Source organism: Hordeum vulgare, chromosome 5H (genome assembly GCF_904849725.1).
Source record: "Hordeum vulgare subsp. vulgare chromosome 5H, MorexV3_pseudomolecules_assembly, whole genome shotgun sequence".
NCBI lineage: Eukaryota > Viridiplantae > Streptophyta > Magnoliopsida > Poales > Poaceae > Hordeum > Hordeum vulgare.
This window is the reverse complement of record NC_058522.1, coordinates 574,409,266-574,425,727: the sequence shown is the minus strand read 5'-3', so window position 1 is coordinate 574,425,727 and position 16,462 is coordinate 574,409,266. Positions and strand designations below refer to the sequence as shown.

Sequence of the window (16,462 nt, the reverse complement as noted above, 5' to 3'; positions counted from 1 at the left end):
CGGCGCGGAGAGAAGGTGAGATCCATCCCAGAGTCCAGACCCAGCACAGGTAAACTTCGATTTCAGTACTGAGAACTCATTAAAATCAGTCTTGTGTCGCATAGCTGAATACTACATCTTCAGATTCACAAGGGGAACAGCTCTCATGGCAACAGGGAGCAAAATAAAATGGCTAAAACAAGAGCTGGGTACCCACGATCAAAATGTTAGGATTATTGCTCTGTAAACTGTCTAGCTTATTACAACAATGGGTGGGTTTTATAAATATTTAGTGCCGCACACCACAAACAAAAGAATTAGCTGTGCATACAAAAGTACAAACATCATCTTGCAAGATCTTCCACCAGTTCAGCCATATCGACGGTCCCGTGTGTTGTCTCGTTGGAAGGGACAACAACCGAAGATGACCCTCCATCGTTATGTGCATAACGGCTCTTTTCATCAGCCCTAGTGGCATGCAATTGGATTCTCCTCATCATCTGTAGGCTCTCTGCAACTTCCTTCATTGTTGGCCTGTCATCTCCCCTCTGGCTAAGGCAGTGAACTGCAAGTTCAGCAATGTTCTCAAGGACCGCCATGCCTGCATCATCTGTAATTTCAGAGTCCAGCATAATGTGGTGCGTCTTCTGATGAAACATCAAGGGAAAACTATATGACAATGATTCCTTTCCATTGAAGCTGTCAGTATATATAGCTCTCTTCCGTGTCATCAACTCCAAAAGAACCACCCCAAAACTGTATACATCACTTTTGTCGGTGAGGCGGCGGCTGATAAAGCTCTCAGGGTCAAGGTAGCCAAGGGTTCCATGGACAAACACGATGAACTCACTTTCATCCATGGACTTAAGTGCTGATGCTCCGAAATCAGCAACCTTTGCGTCCAGCTGATCATCCAAGAGAATGTTGGCAGACTTGACATCCCCATGTAGGATTGTGCGAGATGTTGACAAATGTAAGTAAGCTAGAGCTTCCGCTGACTGTGTAGCAATCTTCAGGCGAAGACCAAATGGGATTGGCGATCTAGGATCAGCCCCGTGAAGGAACTGGGATAGAGTACCATGGGAGACAAACTCGTAGACCAACATTGGGACATGTACATCCAGACAACAGCCAAGTAACCTCACAATGTTTCGATGATTGATTTGTGACAAGATTATAATCTCATTGACAAATTCTTCTCTCCAATCATCGTTGACTGCTTTGGACTTCTTTATGGCAACCTCTTTTTGATCATCCAAAGTTCCTCTGTAGACCATACCATGACCACCACATCCAATAACTCGATCTTCATTGTAGTTGTCAGTGGCCCTCTTTATCTCTTTTTCTGTAAGTATGCGGATTGTGTCGACCTGCCTTGACCTCATCTCATCATATAACTTGAGACCTCCATTTTGTTTGAAATACTCATCTTTCTCCATCCTGTGCCTTTTTCTTTGAAATTGCATGAGCAGCATGCATATTAAGGCCATCGCCACTGTTGCAGAAACACTGAGGCCTACAAACATGAAACTGGTACTAGTAAATTTTTATTAGAATTTGGACTTCTATTTTTCTTTTGGCTCTAGCTTGTAAAAAGTTTTCAGAGTTTGTATTTTTTAATACTATTACAGGATGTTTGTTATGGCAATACACATCTAAATGGAGGTCAAAGCATGAACAGAGATAAGTGGTTTACATAAATTGTGCTTACCAATAATCATTTTGTCAGCTGGAGAATGCAATGATCGGCATCCAAAATTTGTGCCATCAGATCTTTTTCCTGGCTTGCATTTGCATAAGTAGCTTCCTGGTATGTTGTGGCAAACCCCTTTTCTGCACGGATACAAATCTTCATACTTGGGGTCTTGCTTACGCAATGCACACTCATCTGTGTCTGAATATATTAATGAAAGCACTTAGAAGCATCAAATTAAACAAAAAATAATATATTACTTTCATTAAGAATGGTTTAAACAGTAACAGATTCAAGTAATGAATTCACTTTGTGACGCTGTATGGCTTGGCTTTCCATAAAAAAAAATCAAAGTAATATTGCACCACGTGTTAGTAATTTACACCCGAAAAAATGTCAAACTTTTTTTCCCAGTACTACACTGAGGTGTGCTGGAAACCAAATATGATTATACCCAAAAGGGTTGGAAGACTTCTGTTGAAACCAACAGTTGGAGTTGCTGCAAGGTGAAATTTGCAACCAACCTACTGGCGAGTGTCCATACAGATGCTTCTTGGAAGTGTATTTAGTTTATGTAACACTGAATATTGTTTAGAGATCCATCAGTTTTGTGAGTGATATCCCTGGAAATCTACACAAGTTATATCTGAGTAAATATTGAACCTTGACAGCCATTCAGAAGATAAGGATTGCCCTCATATCCTTTGGAGCACTGGCAGAGGTACCCTGGCCTGGACCATTGTTCGCGGCCATGCAGTAGCTGTTTGCACTGATGCAGGCATAGTCATTAGGTGCGTCCTTCCCCTCCTCCGGGCAAGAGCCATTCTTAATGGCCCAGTCAGCGACGATGGGGGCACCCCTCTGGGCCCGATCATTGATAAACCCAAGGCTACCAACGACAACGAGGTCCTGCTGCCTGAAATCGTACCACCCAACTTCAGCCACCATGGCGTAGAAGCACGGGTTGAAGCCCCATACCTTGCTCTGGTTCATCTGAAACACGACCCCGAAGGTGGTGAGGTTGGCTGGAATGGCAGCCTCACAGCAACCCATCCCAGCACATGGCGCGCCGTCGGACGTGTTGTTGACACCATCACAATAGGAGTAGCAGCCAGCGGCTGCCAGCCACGTACTTCCTGGCGGTGTCCTTGTAGCCAGTGATGAGTCCCAGGGTGTTGCAGCCGATGACAGTGTTGGCATAATCCATGATGTATGGTTCCATGTCCGGCTCGGACTGGAAACAGTCACCGACTAGATTTAGTATTAGGCTAGTTTGCTAATATATATACCTATGTAACCCCTGTGTATTGTATCTCAGATCAAAGCAATACCAATTCACAGGACACGTCCCTGTTTGCAATCAACTCGCGTCAAGTGTGTTTTTCTGCCTCGTGTATTACGGCGACTCGATCCGACTAGCTAGACTATCCATCCACCAGCTTGAGTGCTTGCTTGGTATTCCGACGACTTGATCCAAGCTAGCTAGGCTATCCATCCACCAGCTTGAGTGCTTGCTTGCTCTTTGTGGCTGCGGCGTACGAGATCGTCTCAACGGAAAGTACTCGTCGAGTCGGTCCTGTATCGAACAATTGGTATCTAGAGCTTGGTTATTGACGTGATTTTCGGAAAGCAATCAAAAGATCATGTCGAACCCGGGCAAGCAGATCGTTGTGGCAGGAGCGGGAGCACCGATGCCGATGATGGGGGTGTCGCAGTTCCCCCGGCTGGATCGAGAGGACTACGCACTATGGGCGATGAACATGGAGGTCGCGATGGAGGGAGCGGAGTTCTGGGAAGCTGTCGACCCCGGCGGCGCCGAGTACGCGAAGGGTGCGGCGAAGTACCGGACGGATCGTCAGGCGTTAACGGCGATCTACTCCGCCATGCCGAAGGATGTGCTGCAACACCTCGTCGGAAAGAAATCGGCGAAGGAGGCATGGGAGACCATCAAGATCCTGCACCAGGGTCATGACCGTGTCAAGGGAGCACATCTTCAGTCCCTGATGAGAAGCTAGAAGTGCCTGAAGATGCAGGAAAGCGAGACGGTTGATCAGTTTGCCTCCCGTCTCAAGACCCTCGTCAACGGCATACGCGGCTATGGTTCAACTCTAGAAGAAGTTGCGATCGTCCGACGATTTTTGCGCGCCGCGCCGGCACGCGACATCCAAATCGTCACGTCGATCGAGCAATGTCTTGACCTGAACACTCTCACGGTCGAGGATCTCGTCGAAAGGTTCAAGGCCCACGACGAGAGAATTCGTCTCAGCTTCGACGATTCAAAGGAGAGTGAGCATCTCATGCTTACAATGGCGCAATGGATGGCCCTGTCGAAAGGAAAGCAAGGTGGATCCACAAGCCGTAGTAAAGCAAAGGAGAAGCAAAGCCCGGCGAAAAAGGACCTCGCTGGACAGGAAGAAAAGGCTAGAAAACCAAGGAGAAAATTTGACATAAAAAAAGTAAGGTGTCACAATTGTGGAATCCTTGGTCACTTCAAGTCTGATTGCAAGAGTCCACCGAAGGAAAAAGCTCTCATGGCCAAGGGAGGCGATGATAGCGATATGATGCTCATGGTCGAAGTATGCGAGCTTATGGAAGAGGATGGTCCAGCTCCGAAGGCACCGGCTACCGAGGTTGTCACGCTCGACGAAGAGAAGGTTTACCTTCATGACAAGAAGAGGTTGAACACGGCAAGGCACGTGTGGTACCTCGACACGGGAGCAAGCAACCACATGACCGGTGACAAGGACCAGTTTTCTGAGCTAAATCTCTCGGTTGGAGGCACGGTTCGGTTCGGTGACGGGCGGACCGTTGACATCACAGGGCGAGGTACTGTCCTGTTTGAGCTGAAGAATGGCGGTCACAAGGTACTCACAGATGTGTACTATATTCCCAAGCTAAAGAGCAACATCATAAGTCTTGGCCAGCTCGAGGAGCGTGGTTGCAAGATTGTGCTCGAAGATGGCTATCTATGGGGGTATGACCGTCAGAGGATGCTGATCATGAAGGTGCAGAGGTCGCCAAACAGACTCTACGTCCTCAACTTGGATCGTGTGGATCCAGTATGTCTCTTGTCAAGCATGGAGGACTCGGCATGGAAGTGGCACGCGCGCTACGGTCATCTAAATTTCCAGGCTCTTCGGCAACTTGGGCAAAAGGAGATGGTACGTGGCCTACCGTGCATTGATCATGTTGAGCAAGTGTGCCACGGTTGCCTTGTTGGGAAACAAAGGCGGGCCTCGTTCCCGAGAGAGGGAAACTTTAGAGCAAGTAAAGCTCTTGAGTTGGTCCATGGAGACTTGTGCGGACCCATTACACCGGCTACCCCAGCTGGGAACAAATACTTCTTACTCATCGTCGAGGACTTCAACAGATACATGTGGATTGTGTTGCTGAAGACGAAGGACCAAGCTTTGCAAGCCTTCAGGAAAGTAAAGATGGCGGCCGAGGTAGAATCCGAAGCCAAGATGAAGGCCCTCCGTACCGATCGGGGGGGTGAGTTCAAGTCTCGTGAATTCACAGAATTTTGCAAAGCACATGGGATCAAGCGGTATCTTACGGCGCCATATTCACCGCAACAAAACGGTGTTGTAGAACGGAGGAATCAAACCGTGGTGGCGATGGCACGAAGCATGATGAAGAGCAAAGGGATCCCGGGCAAGTTTTGGGGTGAGGCGGTCAATACGGCCGTTTATTTGCTGAACCGGGCTCCAACCAAGAGTGTGGTTGGGATGACGCCGTACGAAGCATGGTAGGGACATAAGCCCGCGGTTGATCATCTTCGTACTTTCGGGTGTGTGGCGCATGTGAAGACGGTGGCCGGGCATACAAGTAAGTTGGCGGATCGGAGTACTCCAATGATATTGGTTGGCTATGAAGCAGGCTCGAAGGCGTACCGTGCATGCAACCCCTCTACCAATAAGGTGGTTGTGACGCGTGACGTGGTCTTTAAAGAAGCAAGGTCATGGAATTGGAACTCTACCGAGCCAGTATACCCGATCTCTGATGAAATCTTTCACGTTGTTTACAACGAATACGAGCATGCCGATAATCAACCGGAGACTACAACGACGCCGAGTGATTCTCTGGACAACGGAGCACAACCGAACGCGTCAGATAAAGCAGGGATAGAGGCGCGCGAAGGCACGCAGCAGGACGCGGCAGACGAGGCATGCGATAGCTCGTGCCACACACCAAGCAATGATCGAAGCGCTCGACCAAGTGACTGCGTACCACAGGGGAGCAGCCTGGGAGCTGCGCCTGGAAGTCCACAGCCTGGACATGGCCAGAATATGGCTCCAGCTCAAGCTAGCTATGAGACAGGAAGGCATGCACGTGGACTTGAAGGTTCACATGTACGTGCAATGAATTCTGGAGAACCTGGATCGCCAGAAAACAGGAGTTTGGCAACTCCACAAGATGAAAATTCCTCGTCTTCGACAGAACATGAGACAAGGGAACGTCCGCCGACACCAGTTCGTCTTCAACCAGTGGTAGATTTATATCCGGAGGAAGCACTTCGTACTATTAATCCTGTCAAAGTTATAAGAAGAGGACGACAATGTTTGCTTAGCGTCGAGGAACCGACGAAATTTGAAGAAGCAAATACTGAGGAGTGTTGGCGTCGTGCTATGGATGAAGAGTTGGGATCAATACGAGACAACAAAGTATGGGAGCTCGCTGATCTTCCCAATGGTCACAAATCCATAGGGCTCAAGTGGGTGTACAAAGTCAAGAAGGATGCCGAAGGAAACTTGGTCAAGCATAAAGCTCGGCTCGTAGCTAAAGGATTCGTGCAAGAGCAAGGTGTGGACTTCGAGGAAGTGTTCGCTCCAGTCACAAGGATGGAATCGGTGAGGCTAGTTATAGCTCTCGCGGCTCAAGAATCTTGGAGGCTACATCACATGGATGTAAATCCGCATTTTTGAACGGGGAGTTGGAAGAAGAAGTATACGTGAAGCAACCACCAGGGTACATCAAAGAAGGAGAAGAACACAAGGTGTTGAAGCTACACAAGGCATTGTACGGGCTACATCAAGCTCCTCGGGCATGGAACATCAAGCTTGACCGTACATTGATTTCTCTTGGTTTTGAGAAAAGTCCACTCGAACATGCTATGTACAAGCGAGGTAAAGGCAAGGATCGTCTCTTAGTGGGCATCTATGTTGATGATCTCTTGATAACTGGAGCAGACGAAGAGGAGATTGCAAGATTCAAGCTACAAATGAAGGAGCTATTCAAGATGAGTGATCTAGGGCTCTTGACATACTACCTCGGGATCGAGGTACAACAAAAGCCGAACGGGATCACAATATGTCAAGAGGCATATGCAAAGAAGATACTTGAAAGTTGTAGCATGGAGGATTGCAAACCAACTTATGCTCCAATGGAGCCTCGGCTTAAACTTAGCAAAAGGAGTGAAGCCCCTCCGGTTGATGCAACGGATTATAGAAGTGTGGTCGGAAGCCTAAGGTATCTTGTGAATACACGACCGGACTTGGCCTATTCCGTTGGCATAGTGAGTCGCTTCATGGAAGCACCCACGACTGAACATTGGGCAGCTGTCAAACATATACTCAGGTACATCAAAGGGACAACATACTTCGGTTGTGTCTATTTGAGAGAGAAAAAGAAGGAGATGGTGGAGCTACTTGGCTACAGTGATAGCGACCTGGCAGGAGATGTGGATGACCGTAAAAGTACCTCGGGTCTGGCATATTTCTTGGGCAGGAGCATAGTAACTTGGCTATCACAAAAGCAGAAGGTGGTCGCATTATCGTCCTGCGAAGCAGAGTATATAGCAGCTGCAACCGCAGCGGGTCAAGGTGTGCGGCTAGAAAGGCTACTCGGTGACCTCACAGATAAAGAACCAGAAAGAGTGGTGCTCAATGTTGACAACAAGTCCGTGATTGCCATGTGTAAGAATCCAGTGCATCATGACAGGACCAAGCACATCGATATAAGATATCACTACATACGACAGTGCGTGGAAGAAGGCAAGATTGAAGTCAACTATGTCTGCACCGACGACCAGCTTGCAGATATCCTCACCAAGTCTTTGGGACGACAGAAATTCACGGAGATGCGGAGAAGGATAGGCGTCCAAGCTGTAAAGTGAGGACATCATGTTTAGGGGGGTGATTGTTGGCATAATCCATGATGTATGGTTCCATGTCCGGCTCGGACTGGAAACAGTCACCGACTAGATTTAGTATTAGGCTAGTTTGCTAATATATATACCTATGTGACCCCTGTGTATTGTATCTCAGATCAAAGCAATACCAATTCACAGGAACGACACGTCCCTGTTTGCAATCAACTCGCGTCAAGTGTGTTTTTCTGCCTCGTGTATTACGGCGACTCGATCCGACTAGCTAGACTATCCATCCACCAGCTTGAGTGCTTGCTTGGTATTCCGACGACTTGATCCAAGCTAGCTAGGCTATCCATCCACCAGCTTGAGTGCTTGCTTGCTCTTTGTGGCTGCGGCGTACGAGATCGTCTCAACGGAAAGTACTCGTCGAGTCGGTCCTGTATCCAACAGACAGTGAAGCGGTTGCGCGATGGTGACGAGAGGAAGGGTGTGCGCTGCAGATCGTACCCATCGGCCAACTTGGTGGATGTGCTGTTTGACGTGAAGCAGATGTGGTTGACGGGGCTGAGCACACGCATCTCACCATGCTCTAGTGAGATGCTGGCAGTCTCAACTATTGCCTCGTGATCTCCAACCATTGGGCGAGGTGGGTATCGTGCCGTCGCAGGTGAGGTTGAAGTAGCTGTTCAGGCTGGTCGCAGCGCAGTGCCCCCCAATGCCGAAGGGGTATGGGATGGGCACGTCGCCGCACTTGTCAGGGCAGCCGGGCAATGACACGGAGCGCTCGGAAGAGGCTCCAGCCGCTGTTGCCACTGCTGGAAAGGTGATGCATACTATGAAAACTACCAGGGCTGTTGATGCTCCTGGCATGTTAGGATGTTAACTACTCATGCTACGTGTATGCAAACAGAACATTAGCTAACCCGGGTTATATCAGTGTGTGGTGGGTTTATCTCCGCAGAAAAGTTATTTATGGAGATGTTAGAGAAGGTCCTGGTCTCCCCTGCATGCTCACGCTACAATTGCATCTATCTTATATTCTTTCAGAAGAGAAATTTCAAGAGTGCCAGTTAACTACTGCAAGTGATATTACTATATCGGAGTGTGCGTTAACACGCACATACTTTTTGGCCTTGATTGTGCGTGTGGCTTTGTCTTAATTCTTTATTTGGGGTTGTTGCCGTATTACTTAATTGCTGCAAGCTGTTGGAGGACGATTTACTTAATTTACCGGTATTTTCCCTTTCCTTTGTTTACCTCGTTTTGTTTTCTGGAAACAATGTGATCTGGTGTTGGTGGTAACATACAGGAGAAGGAATCATCGCCGATTGGCCTGGTGATTTGAATATATAAAGTCAGCAAGGTGAGAACACACCGTTTCCAACCTCGCATTTGAATATACACGTACACTCTGATTCGTCAATGTGTTGGCTTGCATTGTCAGATGCTGGGGACTTTTATCTTGGTGAGCTGGAGCATATCAACACGCATTGTATCGAGGAGAATGATGATTATTGGTGTTGATTGACTCCATTGCGCAATGGAGGCATTTGGGGGAGGCTATTGTTGTTGGTGCGGATGGGCTTGCTGCGGCTTGGGTTGGGTTGCTCAATATTAGATTGAATTAATATAATAGTAGCAATTTGTTGATGATGATGTTGTTTTTCATTTTTTGCAGGGTGATGTTGTTCTTCTTCTTGTTGATGATTGAATTAAGAGTAGCGTTTGTAGTAGCAGCAGTAGATGTAACCTTTGTTGGTCTTGAGCTGCCTGAACACTCTGGAAACGCTTTTTAAGTTATTATTTTTTGCTTCTGTTTTGCTACCAGTCCGACCTGTGCCCCGGTTCAAATTATTCTACTTATCTATTTAGGACTTTGATATTTGGTGAATGGACTTTTTTTAGGAATAGATCCGAATGTATGGAATTACCGTGGTTTTCCATCCGATTTCGATATGACAAGAGATCGGCCTGCTTCCATATGTTGTAGCCCACAACACTAGATCAGTCTGATTGATTGTGTCGTAAGTGTAGCAGCTCTCATCCGAACGCCCTGATGAGGTAAGTAAGTACATCGAACTTTGGTTTCTGAACTTGAAAAATACACCGAACTGATTCTACAACTTGACAGTATAATTCAAATCATGTACAAATACATATGTGTGTTTGAGTAGACACGCTAGCGTGGTGTGAGCCCCACTTGCAATACCGGACACACTGGCTTGCATAGTATTTTGACTCAATAACCATCAGGTTCCACCTGTCATTGCACAACAAAAATTAAACAAAAAAAGGGCACAGATGGAAATAGAACAGCCAACCTCGCGCGGTGCGAGTTCCATGCTTGCAGTCAAACTGAATTATGGAGTCACCAGGTAAGTTTGATGTACATTATGCATCATCACTTTATATATGCCCTCCCGCGCCCATGAACTAAACATATTGCATTCACTGCTGCCCATTTTTCCATGTGTTAGTTGTTTTTCCTGATTTAGAAATTATAAAAAAATACGTAAATTATAATCACAATAATAAATAAATGTTCATGTAGTACGAAATATCCACATAACTAAGATATTATTAAAGAATTACTAAATATTTTTCGTATTTATTCAAAGCAATGACATATTAAATAAAATATTTTACTTAAAGGTTTAATATTTCAAATTTTAATATAATTTTCATGTATTTAAATAATATTCAGTTATTTAATAATTTTAATTTTTTTCCTTTTTACGTGGCCCTTTCACGTGTGAGATTTTTTATAAAAAAATTGGAAAAATTATGTAAATTATTGCAATAGTATGAAAAATAAAGTTAAAATGTTATGGTGTTGTAAATAATATGTAGACAAAAATATATATTTTTAAAACGTGTTAATGTAATTTTTTAAAATATTTACTTGTCAGTTGGACAATCATGTAAGTAAAATGATTTTCTAATTATAAAAATGTATGTATAATTTAAAAACTGTTCATTTGAGGATATATAGTCCTGGGGGCACACTAGGCTACTATTTATTTTTTCCATACATATTCTTGAAGTTATCTTTATTCAAAAATATATCTTTTGACAAACACATAAACTTTATTGAAACACGTGAACACTTTTTAAAAAGTAGAAATACATTTACTAATAGCATGAACACGTTCTAAAACTAGAAATGCATTTCCTAATAGCATAAACACATTTGAAAAGGGTCACATAGATTGCAGCCAATTTTATTCGACGAGCGCTTTAGAGTTCATAATGAATAGCGATGCTTATTAAGCAACAAATTTACCTTGTGAGAGTGGTTAGGGTGGTATGTTTGTTACGGCGGGTCGCTCGTTCGATTTCCAGCAGCGTCTGGCTTTTGTAATGGCAAGTTTAAGCAACACCGGTGTTATTACCTCAAATAAAAAAGGTAAAGAAAATGGGATGAATTCAAGGTCTGATTTAAGCAGCTACTACTCACCTCATGATTTATCCTATGTTTTCCTTCTACATATGCATTTTGAATTTGGATATACAATTTTATGACATGGTTAATAAGCATGCACTTTCTTCCTCACGAATTTCCATAAAATTTCAAGTTTCATTTTTCTAAAGAGAGTTACGGACATAGGGTGGACCAAAAGCTCCAGTTTGCAACATACATTATCGACATTACATGATTAGAGGGTGCAACCATGACATGCACCTATTTGATTGTTCGGAGGCAACTGCAATAACTAGATCTCCAACGAATTTATATAACGGTTTGGGTGACCCACTTGCGGCTTAAATGTATGCCCCAAATGGATTTAGCCACTTTTTGACCAACAATTTATTGTGCGCCAGATTGCATTAGACATACATAACGAATGGGCTATATGCATCTTCGATAGGTTGGGTAATAAAACCACTAGATATAGAGCAATTTAAGTGTTTGAGAATTCATTTGCTAGACAACGGAAGTATTTTGGAGGCAATGTTAAGATTGATTACCATATAATATTTGTAGCCACATTGTATCATGATGGAGACGCATTTATTGTTGTCAAGGTAAGGGTCGTCGCAGCTGTGTCGGAATAACACGGGCCTTCTTCCATTTTGTGCTGCATTCATGGAATAAAAAATTAATGAAAAAATCAACATGACCATTGGTATAAAATGGACATATTGAATGCCAGAAATTTGATGAAACGGAAATGAATCCACGTTTTGCCAAAACATTGGCAATTCTCTCAACATTCCCTGCAAAAAGAAGCATAGCGTGAGACAATTCGCAAGAACACACGATGCAACACATATATATATATAATGCATTTCATCAATTAGCAAATAAACATACTCCCTCCGGTCATTTTTAGTCTGCATATAAGTTTTGTCCAAAGTCAAAGTATCTCTACTTTGACCAAATTTATAGAAAAAATTATGAACATTCGCCATGTGAAATCAATATTGTTAGATTCTTTACGAAATGTAGTTTCATAATGTATATATTTGATATTGTAGATATTGATATTTTTTAATATAAATTTGATCAAACTTTGTAAAGTTTGACTTGACCGAAATCTAATATGCGGAGTAAAAAGGACCGGAGGGAGTACAATGCATTTCATCAAATGGTAGAGGAAGTTTCGTACCTTCCGAATCAAGAGGGGGCGGATGTCAGGAGGGCACGAGAGGGGGTGCCTGCAAAGACCGCGTGATGGGTTGCGGTGCGGTGCAGATGGGTCGGACGGTGCAACCGAACAGGATGGCGGAGGGAGAGAGTGGTCGAACGTGACGAGGGAGAGCTCGCCGGCCGGAGAGGCTCTTGGATGAGCGGGTTGGGAACGGATGGGCAGCGTGGGGGCATGACTAGGCGGGGAACGACACGGCTCGCAGGAGAACAGTGTCTGGCGGCGGGGTTGAGAAGGGGCCCACAGGAGGAGGCTAAAAATAAGTCGTTCTCACAGCACTATAAACTAAAGTGCTAGTTGGTTGTTAGTGCTGGCGCGAATGACGTGGCCAACACCACGAGTATGTGGTGTTGTTTTAGGGCTGCTTCAATTGACAGTTGGCGTGAGAAAATGCATATTACATAAAAAGTGTGGAGCAAAGTACATAATAATACAATTTAGGAGGTACACATAAATGAATTACAAAAATGTGTGAAGTATTACACAATGAAAACTACACAAAAGTATACGAATGAAGTACACAAATCAAGTACGACGTCGTTTCACAATCCTCTCAACGACGGTTTGGGTCTTTTTAATCTTGCTTGTATACTTCTGACCCGCGTTATGACTCTTTGTTAGAAGGGACATACTATCTCAAGCAACGTAGTTTTGCACCTTCTTGTGGTGTAATTTTCATCGTCATCATAGTTCTCCTCTTCTTTTGGGTCCACGCCAAACTGATCATAGTCATCCCCGTTCGCCACTCCGTCCATCCCGATGATGCTCCTCCTGGATCTCCTGACGATAACATGACTCAGCTTTGACGGGTCAGTTATGTAGAAGCATTGTGACACATCCTTAGCGAATACCCAAGGCTCATATTTGGCGGTAATTCCTTTCACACCCTTTGCACCAGCAAGGTGTGCTTCGGGCAGAGACATGGTAACGACACCACGTTCTTCCTACTCGACATTCTTCGTCCATCTGACCTGAAATAGTGTCACCGTGTGATCTTCCACATACTCAAGTTCCCAAATCTCTTCGATCCTTCCGTAATATTTGTTATTTTCATTCTCGGTGAAGGCAACTATCGTGACTCCCGAGTTCTGATAATCAACATTTTTGTCTTCTGCATCAGTATAGAATGTGTATCCATTGATATCATATGATTGATAGGTAGCGACAATGCACGCGGGTACCATTGCTAACGCATAAATGAGATTTTCATTGGCAATACCAGTAGGCAGTGGTTTCTCCTGAATTCTCTCTTTTAATCAAGCTGTAAATTTAGAGTTGTGCTCTCTAATGGTCTGCCTTCGGTCATGTGCCCTCCTGGCATTGCATGCTTTTTTTTAAGGTATCCTTGTGTCTGCTCCCAGTCCAAGTCGTTTAAGGTGAGTTTCAGGCGTTCGACCTTACGATATTGTTACACTAGTACAGAAAAACCTAGGTATGACATGGAAAAAATGGACTTAGTGGCATGGACACCCGACGCCACCAAATGGCACCACTCTTAGAATTTAGTGGTGGCGTTGGAGACGACATCATCAATATTTTAACTACCGATGGTGCTGGACAGAGTTGCACGCCAGCAATGTCATATTTAGCTAGTAACAAAAAAAATACATATCAGTGAAAACTTTACAAACTAAACGTTTCAGCAATTCACAAACGATACTACCAACTTCACAAAGTAAAAACATTTCACCAATTCATAAAAGAAAGTGCCAAATTCACAATGGATCGATTTGCTTCTCTCAACACTACCTAGTATCTAAGGACGAACTTAAGCTCATGTAGCTTATTCTGATGCATCTGCCCTCCGTGATGTAATGGGCTTTCTCCGTCTTAGTTGAGTCCTCTTGGACTTTAGGAATTGTATATCCTTCTTTACGTCACTTATCTCGAGGTTCAACGACACGATCTGATCTTCCAGACTGACTATCTTGCTATAGACAATAGCATTATCATCGATAATCCGATCCCTCTCCTTCTTCACAAGGTCATTCAAGTCCTTCAGGGCCTTGATGGTACTCTTATGTGACGCGATCAACTTATCATTGAGTACGTCTATGTCACATGTATGCTGCCCAACGTGTGCTGGAGAAGGCGGACCTCGTACGTATGCATGGAAAAGGTTTTAAATTATCAACAATCAATTAATAGTTAGATATATTAATGTTTGCAATGCTCATGCATGTTTTTTATAACCTTAATTACCTGGTTAGTGTTCCCTTTGCCTTTCTCCTCGACACATATCTCGAAAAGTGATCAAAGGAGCCTTCTTAGATGCTAGAGTCGGTCATGCTGTAGCATCAAACAGAAAACCCAATGATGTCATGTTTTATACTAACAAAAAAGTGTAAACAAATTAAATCGAAACACAAATGATTGTAATTATTTTTTAAAGATAATTTATTATTTAGAGTGTATTATCAATGTTTCATTTTTAAGATAGTTTAAGATGCAATGTATTCCACATAACCATGATGATGTGGACTATCCCACTGACTTTATTGACACACTATATGGATAGCTGCGCTTCGCCATGACTGTGATTTCTGACACCAATAGTGAGTGGAGCACTTGTATTATACTCCCTTCATTTCTTTATATAAGGTGTATAAATTTCAGCACGGTGACCAAGGCATATAATTATAGATTTGTTAGGAAAAAATTACCCTTGTCTAATTGGTGGATTAGCGGCAAGTAAATCGTTTAGCCTAGGAAAGGAAGAGATAGATACAATCGGAAGAGGGAAAGTTTCTTTTTTTCTTTACAAGGAGATATACGTGCAAGCAGGGGAGATATAGTATCCTTTTTCTAGATGGTCAAGAATTATGAGAAATTAAAACAAATGCATTTTATATTGTGGATTTTTATTAAAAAAACAAATACACCTTATATAAAGGAATGGGGAGAGTACTTCGCCATGATTTGATAGATCGATGCTAGAAATTTCCTTATTGCCAAGGTATGCCTTGTGATAACCAAATAGACATGCACAATCTCAGCTTCGCATGAAGGAAACAATTTAGCATGCACTAATACACACATTTCTCCAATGGTGTTACTAAGGATGATCCATCTGTCAAGAAAAACCATAACGAAGGATAACGAAAGCGGTAAACTAAAATACGCTTTGGAAGCAAGTATACGCCATCCCGGTGAGGGAGAGGACACCGCTGTGTGACTGTGTCGACTGCCGAGGTGCCGGCCGGCCTTCCATTCCATCCCATTCCCACCGCTGTGCCGACTGCCGACTGCCGAGGTGCCGGCCGGCCGGCCGGAGGCGGACGGCGGGGAAGCATGCAGCTGCGCAGCGACTACGGGAGGTTTCAGCGAGCGGCCGCATTGCTGCGGCAGGAGGCGCAGCGTGGGCTTCCGGCGACGAGGCTCCGTCGCGCGAACCGAGACGCGGACTCGACGGGATGGCTCTGCGGGATTCCGGCGTCAGAAGGAGCGGCTAGGGCCACGTGGCTCCTCCGGGACGCCGCTGCGCCATTCCGGCGCGCGAATCACGGCGGCCTTGACCAAGAGGGAGGGTTTCGTGCCGCGCGGCGGCCGGTGGTGAGCGCCGGTGCTGGTGAGTTTGGGTCTGTACGTCGCAGCGGCGGCGAGTCTGCTCCGCGGCCCACGATTGGACCTTGGAGCCGCGCGAAGAGAAGGGGATCCACTCCAAACCCACCGCAGGTAAATTTCGTTTCAGTATTGTGTTACATAGCTGAATATATCTTCAGAGTTCAGACTGGGAGCAATTATCTGTAGAGTTCAGGGTTCAAACTAAATGGCCAAAACAGGAGCTGGACTCCCATGATCAAACTGAACTTGATGCATGTGCTTACTGCTTAGAAATGTCAAGTACTCCCTCCGTAAACAAATATAAGAGCGTTTAGATCACTAAAGTAGTGATCTAAACACTCTTATACTCCCTCCGTCCCAAAATAACTGTCTCAAGCTTAGTACAAATTTGTACTAGAGCTAGTACAAAGTTGAGACATTTATTTTGGGACGGAGGGAGTATTTCTTTACAGAGGGAGTATATATATGTGATCCTCCATAGTTAAG

General features: G+C 44.6%; 1 pseudogene; it reads right to left on the bottom strand.

Moving 5' to 3' along the window:
- Window positions 1-263: 263 nt before the first annotated feature.
- LOC123397375 lies at window positions 264-8,633 on the bottom strand (annotated as a pseudogene).
- Window positions 8,634-16,462: the final 7,829 nt, after the last annotated feature.